An 8,709-nucleotide genomic window follows, 5' to 3' on the forward strand; every position below is an offset into this window, starting at 1 on the left:
ATTCATTTCCTCAATATAGCCAAATTTTATTTTCCAATTACCTGGAGGCCCCAAGGACAACCAAAAAAGTGATAGATGGATTGCCTGCATGTAGACTTACAAGACATAGGCATATGTCTATTTTAAAAATGGCAGTTTGTCTAAAAGGAGAGCAAATAAGGCACTGATGACTTTCAATTAAGGATTTACTGGTTCATAGCACTTATGCATTCACAAACATATTTAAGCTATTCATATACTGCTTTAACTGCAATGTGACTTTAGGATATATCACAATAATTAAAAATACAATTCCAGTAAAACAAAAAACCAAATTTACAGCAGCAGCAGCAAAGGCTTACAGATATACCATATTTTTATTATTTCCAGTAAAAGACAGTAAGAGAGACAATGTATTCTCAGTCCTGCAAAATATGAAATCAAGTTCTACAACTTCCTTAAGCTCAATAATTGTTATTCAATGAATATAAGAAGTTCAACGCTTCCAAATTTTTTCTAAGATTCTTGGACTACTCATACCTGTAAAGCAACCACAAAATAAATGAACCGTAAATTAGGCCACTTTCTCGCTCCTGTTTCCTCCTTCCAAAAGTTGTCATTCCACAGATGCAATTCTGCTTATAAAAAAGAATCAATAGGTGCAAATCCAAAGGTAGATAGATGCTGTTGATGTTAATATTTTAAGGATGCGCGCATATAGTTGATGGCAGGTTCTTAGCAATGTGCAAATGAACAAATTCTAATGCCTGTTATAAATATGAATGTCACTTTCTAACACATGGAACCACAAGATACTGGATTCTTTGATAAATGGACAGCAGGGACTAGTTATCTATAAAACAGGGAAAGGAAACCTTAGGACCTAGAACCATTGTTATAGTCTCAAGACAATCCTTTGGATCACAGGTGCTAAAATTAGATGACACTTGTTCCTCTGATCTTAAGGCATAAAACAAAACAAAAAATCATAATTACTTATTTTTGTAAATGCTTATAATGAAGCTTAAGCAGTTCTTAAAAACAAGACCTCAAACTGTGCTGTTACAGATAGTGAATCATAGTGAATTAGTTACCTGAAGGATTAAGAGCTGTCTCCTTAAGAGATTGCATTGTGGGAGATGTAGAGAGAGATTGCATTGTGGGAAATGAAGTCCATGACATGTGACCATATCTGTGTGTCTGATTGGCCACTGAGGCTTTCTGCCTGGGTGCAGAACAAAGACCCGACCATTTTGAATTACCACAGAAGAGAGGAGCATGCTTTCTGAACAGGGGGACAGAACTACCATCATTTTACACTAGGAAATGGGATAGATTATGAAATACTTGGATGAACCTCACCTTGACTCACCATGATAGTAAATCTATAGTTTCTGAAGGATACCCAAATAAATATAATCTGCATGAAAACCTGTTTGCTAGAGTTTATCTGCCTGTTCCCAGTGGAGCCAGATGTCTGGAGAACAGAACACAAACTTTCCCTTCCCCACAGGAATCCCAGCAAAGAAGCAGAAAATCTACACATATAATGCCACCATACTAACTATGCCCTGTACAGTACAAATATGAAGTATGGCAGTGGTGGGATTCCATTTCTTATCCAACCGGTTCTATGAGAGAGCCAGTAGTGGGTTTCAAATCCTGGCGCTACTGGTTCGCTATTGGTAGTGTGCGGGTGCATGCCTGCTTTGTGAATGCGTGTTGCTTCTGTGCATGCGCAGAGCATTTTTGATGATGGGTGGGTGGGTGGGCGGAGCCTCCTGCCACTGCCACTACCGGTTCGCTTGAACCAGAATAAACCGGGAGCAACCCACCACTGGAGAGAGTGTTTTGCGCGCGCACGCGCACACAGCACTCAAAGACCGCCCTCGATGTCAGCGCTTGTGAGCTGAGCTGTTGTTTAGCTCACCTGAGGCGTTGCAATCTGCTCTGCCGCATGAATCAACTGAGCTAAAAAACAAGGGAATATAAGACAGGGAATCACAGGGGTGGGAGGGCGAGGCCAGCCAGAGGTGGTATTTGCCGGTTCTCCAAACTACTCAAAATTTCTTCTACCGCTGAATACCACCTCTGAAGTGTGGTAATATCCAGCCAGCAAAAAATGGCCAATCTTGCTATGGATTATGTTGTTCTTCCAGCCACTGTAACAACAGATCAGTTTCTTGTAATTAACGTTGCCTTCAAGTTAGAATTTACACAAGCAGTTTGGTTTTTAAGCCAGGCAGTTGTTAAGTGAGCTACACCAGCGGTGACATCTAATTCTTTTCACTACCAGTTCTGTGGCATGGCTTGGTGGGTGGCGTGTGGCTTGGTGGGCGTGGCAGGGGAGGGATACTACAAAATCTCCATTCCCTTCCCACTCCTGGGGGAAGGATATTGCAAAAACTCCATTCCCACCCCACTCTGGGGCCAGCCAGAGGTGGTATTTGCCAGTTCCCTGAAGTACTCAAACTTTCTGCTAACGGTTCTCCGAACTGCTCAAAATTTCCACTACTGGTTCTCCAGAACCTGTCAGAACCTGCTGGATTTCACCCCTGAGCCACACCTAATTTTATGACCCTTTTTGCCATGGTTGTTAAGCAAACCATTGCAGTTAAGTGAATTATTTGGCCATTACATGAATCTCACTTCCTCCATTGACTTCGCTTGCCAGAAGCCAGCTGGAAACATCACAAATAGTGATCACATGATTGCAGGATGCTGTTAATACATACATGCTGGTTGCCAAGTGCCCAAATTTTGTTCACGATCATGGGAATATTGTGACAATCGTAAGTGTGAGCAATGGTTGTAAGTCATTTTTTTAGTTCCCTGGTAACTGAAAGGCCACTATAAAAGGAAAACGCAGGTGTGAAGCCAGGCTGATAGGAATGAAACTAGATAAAAGAACATTTCCTTCATAAATGTAAGCTTTCGTTTTTAATAGACCCTGAGCTGTATTTATAGAAAAAAAGAAGTTATATTCAAGCATGACATTCAATTTCTAGCAGATAAAAGCATTTCCCCAAGTGAAATGCTTTCACAACATACACAACATATTTTCTGAAGGGGAACTAGAAACTGATTTTAACCAAGGTTTTGACAAGCCGTAACACTAAATGAACGAAGCTTACCTTTTGTGTGATTTTGTTTTCAGAGCATGCTGTTTGGAATCAGAAATATTTCTGTGTTTTCAAATATTTACAAAATATCGCAATAGAGACTCAAACTATGCACAAAGTGTTGCCTAATAATATACTGTGAACAACTTATGATCCTTAAAAACACATGTATTGTAGACATATTGCATATTGAAGAATCTGAGAAGGAACTAATCCATTAAAGCAATATTTCTCAACCTTTGCAAATTTAAGATTTGTGGATGTCAACGTTCAGGATTCTCCAGCCAGCATGGCTGGCTAAGGAATTCTGGGAGTTGAAGTCCACACTTCTTAAAATAGATAAAATTGAGAAGCACTGCATTAGAATATGGAGTGACTAAGTCAGTGATGGCTAACCTTTCTGCCATCATGTGCCAAAAGCGAGGGGGGTGTCACACGCACATGTGCCCACATCCATAATTCTATGCGCCCCGCCCCCCCATGCTCCCCCCGCTTTTGGCACGCAATTGCATGATGGGCTCAGTAGACCCGTTTTTCGCTCTCCCCAGGCTCCAGAGCCTTTCTAGGAGCCTGGGGAGGGTGAAAACGGCCTTCCCGATCCCCCCAGAGGCCATCCAGAGGCAAGAAACAGAGCCTTGGTAGTACAGGGGTTTAAGGCACCCTGTTATTAAGCTTATTAAGACCAGCTGCCTGCAATTATTGCAGGGTTCGAATCTCGCCAAGGCTCAAGGTTGACTCAGCCTTCCATCCTTTCTAAGGTAGGTGAAATGAGGACCCAGTTTGTGGGGGCAATAAGCTGACTTTGTATAAATATACAAAAGGATGAAGGCTATTGCTGAGCACATTGTAAGCCGCCCTGAGTCTTCGGAGAAGGGCGGCATATAAATCAAATTAAAAAAAAAAAAAGAAAAAAGAAAAAAGAAACGACGTGTTTCCTGACTTCTGTTAGGCCCAGAATGCCCGAAAATCAGCTGGCTGGCACATGCATGCGTGCCGGAGCTGAGCTCGCGTGCCCACCGATATGGCTCTACGTGCCACCTGTGTGGCACCCGTGCCATAGGTTTGCCATCACGGGACTAAGTGATTCAAAATTGGGGAAACAGTGTTGCAAGCTTGTATACTGCTACCCTACCTATTTAACATATGCATAAAATATCACAAGTGGAACTGAAAAAAATAGACATAAGAAGTAAAATTGCTCCAAGAAATATTAATGGTCTCAGATAAACTGGCGATATCGCTTCAGTAGAAGAAAGTGAGGAAAATTTAATCAAGGTGAAGGCCAAATGCAAAAGCTAGTCTGACACTCAATTTCTCTTTTTTAAAAAAACCAAGATTACATCAACTGATTGTGCCAAGCTAGTGCAAATAACTGAAGAAGTAATGGGAAAAATATGAATGCTCATGCTAGAGGAAATTGTTGAGAATTGCTCGGGCAGAAAATAGTCATTCAAGCCTAAATGAAGTAACACCAATCTACAGGTAGTCCGCAATTTACGACCACAATTGGGCCCAAAATTTCTGTTGCTAAGCAAGATAATTGTTACGTGAATTTTGTCCCATTTTACAATCTTTCTTGCCACAGTTGTTAAATACATCACTGCCACTGTGTTAAGTTAGTAACACAGCTGTGAACTGAATCTGGCTTCCTCATTGACTTTGTCAGAAGGTTGCCAAAGGTGACCACATGACCCTGGGACATTGCAACTATCATAAATATGAGCAGTTGCTAAGCATCTGAGTTTTGATCATGTGACCATGGAGATGCTGCAACAGTTGAAGGAGTGAAAAATGGTCATAAGTCACTTTTTTCAGTGCTGTTGTAACTTCAAATCAAGGGTGAAATGCTCCCGGTTTGGACCGGATTACCTGATCAGGTAGCGATGGTGGCAGGTGGTTCGGAGAACCGGAAGCAAAAATCCCTGCCCCCCGCATGCCCAGATTAGCCCCGCAATCATCAGAGGCTTTTTTAAATTATTTTTAAAAGCATTTTTTCTACAACCTCTTCGACCGAAACAATGCTTTTAAAAGTTAAAAAAAAAAGCCTCTGATGATCGCGCGGCTCAGCTGGGATCGTCAGAGGCTTTTAAAAGCATTTGTTTACAACCTCTTCAGCTGAAGAGGTTGTAGAAAAATTGTTTTTAAGAGAAAAAAAAAGTTGGCCACGCCTACCTAGTCACATTACCCCCCACCAAGCCATGCCCACAGAACCAGTAGTAACAAATTTTACATTTCACCACTGTTTCAAATGGTCACTAAATGAAAGGCTGTAAGTCAAGGACTACCTGCACTCACTGGAAACACTAATAACAAAGCTAAAGTTCAAATTCTTTAGAAAAATAATGACAAAGAATAAATCTTTTGACACAAAGTTCACAAAATATGCTTGGAAAAATCCAACACAAAAAACTAGCAAGAGGCAGGATGTTATCATATAAGCATGAACTTATGAGAACTTCAAGAAGTAGTTGCATATAGACAGTTCTGGCAAACCATTGTACATCGACTACAGTGAGTTGGAAATGAATGAATAACTGAAGAAAATAATAATACTAGATAGTGTACCATCGTTCCATTCATATTATCAGAAAGGGTATCTTGTATTATATGGACATCAAGATATAATTTATAAACAAACTGAATTGTCAAAGGAAAAAAAATGTAAAAGGTACATTTTTATCTTGTGTGAGTGCTGAAGAAATAGGTAATAAGAGCAGAAGGAATATTTTTTCAACACCACCAGATCTGAGAGACTTTTGAAACAGCTGATCTCTGTGGATTCAATACTATTTAGCTGAAGATATAATTATTAATTATATTTATTATAATTATTCTTATAACTATTTATATTAAGACTAGTCTATTAATTAGTCTTACTTGAATTTTATGTATTCAGATTCTGCCAGAATAGTGATACCAACACTATACTATTTTGAATATTCCTTCCTCTAACCTACTTATTTAATCACAATTAAAATTTAGAGATGACAGACTGAATATTATAAAAATTGTATGGAGGTATTTTTAATAAAAATAAATGACTGTGTACATATTATAACTATATGTAATTTAGCCACCAGATGGCATAGAATGTAATTGAATCACCACTGGATCAGAATCTATCTGTTATGATTTTAATTTTACTGAAGATGATAAAGTTGTTACTTAACTGGCTGACCAGCAATCCCGCTAAGCTTTCAAATAGCTATAAACCAGGGAAAGGGAACTTCTAACCCAGTGTAGCACTCAATGGGAAAAAGTTATTAATTGTATAGAATATACTCTAAATGGAGAAAGAGAGTTTAGAATGCATTGAAGTAATTTTTATCTATGATAAAAACCCAAAGAGAGGACCCTGAATTATTTTGTGAAGGGATGTACTCTGGCCTGATTCAACACAATTCAGCCTGCAGGTCGGGGTGTCAAACTCAATTTTATTGAGAGCAGCATCAGGGTTGTGTTTGACCTTAGGGGGATGAGGGGTGGCCAGGGTGGGCGTGGCCATCTTGACAACACTCGTATCTGGGGCACCTGTGGTGGCCCAAGCACTCTGAACTCCATTTTCGCTGGAAGAGGGTTGCAGGAAGCCATTGCAGTCGAAAACGGAGCTTGGGCCATGTGCAGCCCTCCCAAGCTCCATTTTCGCTGGCAGACACACCGCAGACTGGTCCTTCGCTGTTTTCAGGGCAGCCCCACGGGCCAGATCTAAGCATGATTACTTACCCAGCACATGCAGATTTTGTGACAACCATTCAGATAATGCTGGAGTTAATCGCTTGCTCCTCATCATCCCAGAATTAGCCATTTCCCTCTCCCGGTGATTTTCAGATGAACTTTAATTCTAAATACACAACCATGAAAATTAGCTGATTCTTGTATGACAGTACAATGTTTTCTACAAAATTCACTAATACTTCAAGTAGATCAAAGTCTATAGGTAGATCTCTGGTTTAATTAAGTAACTCAGCAAAGGTTGAGCCTGTTGAAATGAAGAAAGTGAATTTGGAACAAAAGAACTAAGCTAAAATGAATTCTACACTAAACCCTGGATTTAATAGATTAATAAAGGATGTCCCTTAAAGCTGGAAAAATGACATCTTAGTCTATTAAGTGAAAACTGGAATATTTTTAGCCTCAAAACATACTCATATATAATGTATGATTTGTGTGTTTGAATGAGTACATAAACTCTTAACTGCTTCAACATATCCCTGCAATTTTTTGGAAGTGCCTTCTTATTGCTTTCTTCTTAGTAGTGTGAGGAAGCAGCCCAAAATCACTCAACTGGCTACAAACCTAAAGTGGTAAAATTCAATCTCCAGATTTTTAGTCTAGTATTTTAATCATTATACCAAAGTGGCTCCCAATATAAGCAGAGAAAATTCATTTTGAGGGGAAGCAGCAAGGATTATTCAATGGTCTATTGTCCATGTTTGCGAGAAACTCTGTTACTGCTTGCAATTAGGACAAAATTCAGATACAGTAGGTTTTATCAAATGAGAAGCCCCTTAAGCCAAGATTTATTGAATCAATTATTTATTGTATTAAAATAATTCTCTGCATTAATGTAACCAGTTGGTTTAGCAGATAGAAGTTTTACCAAGGAAATGGGTGTTTGTTTGGGTGGGCATGTAAATTAAGGGCCCTTATCTTTTTTTTTTTTAATACAAGGCAAATTAAAATGATACATTAGATAAATGCACAGTTGATTGCCTTTGCTCATATTAAATCTGTGTGATGTTTCATTTCACCTTAACCCCCATAAAATTCACAAGAAGGAATTACACCTGGGTACATCAAACTCTTTATTTCTGGCTATATGTTTTTTGGCTCCAAGATATAATGGTTTCAATAAAATTTAAAAAAAAACACAAACAAAATAAATCTAATACATCAGTGTTTCAAATTCCTGTTCTTAAACCAAGAGCAGACGTTCCGATAATTTATTGGTAGATCAGCAAAAAGGATAAAAGCTATTTGTAGGCCAGTCCAAGTTCTAGTAAAATATTTATCAGTTGATCATGCGTTCAGAGATATTTTCTGCTGTTTTATTTCTGCCGCTCTGGATGGTTCTGGTCCTGAAGAATCTGAAACCTCCTGCAGTATTTGGTTAAACAAAAACCTTTCGAGTCGATTGCACGGACAACGATATGGAAATGATTTGATATTACTTCTAGGCATTTTCTTTTTAACTTCCGAGTCCTGCGATATCTGGATTCAAGCCAGCGTTGCTTCGAGAGATCAGCCAAAGCTGCCTAGGAGCTACTCCCTACCTGGGACTAACTGGGGCAAGCTAATAACGTTGATGATCGTTTGGATTCCAGTTATCCAGTTATTCCAGAGGATCAGCATCTGGATTCCGGTTTTCTAGCATCGGTACAAAGCCTGCCACGGCAGGCATTCGGCATAGAAAAGCAGAAAGGACTCTCTCCACTTAACTCGGTCCTGGATTGCAGGTTTAGCCTATTGAAACGGAGCTATTAGAGCGAAAGATGAAAGTCTAGGTAGGGCTACTAGGCCGAAGGGCTCAGCTTGGCAATTCACACAAGCAACATTTTCACCTGCTTTTCCCCTCACAAAGGAAAAGAGCGGGCGGGCCGACATTGCC

This window comes from Pantherophis guttatus, chromosome 8 (assembly GCF_059756535.1).
Source record: "Pantherophis guttatus breed Tessera chromosome 8, ASM5975653v1, whole genome shotgun sequence".
Classification (NCBI taxonomy): domain Eukaryota; kingdom Metazoa; phylum Chordata; class Lepidosauria; order Squamata; family Colubridae; genus Pantherophis; species Pantherophis guttatus.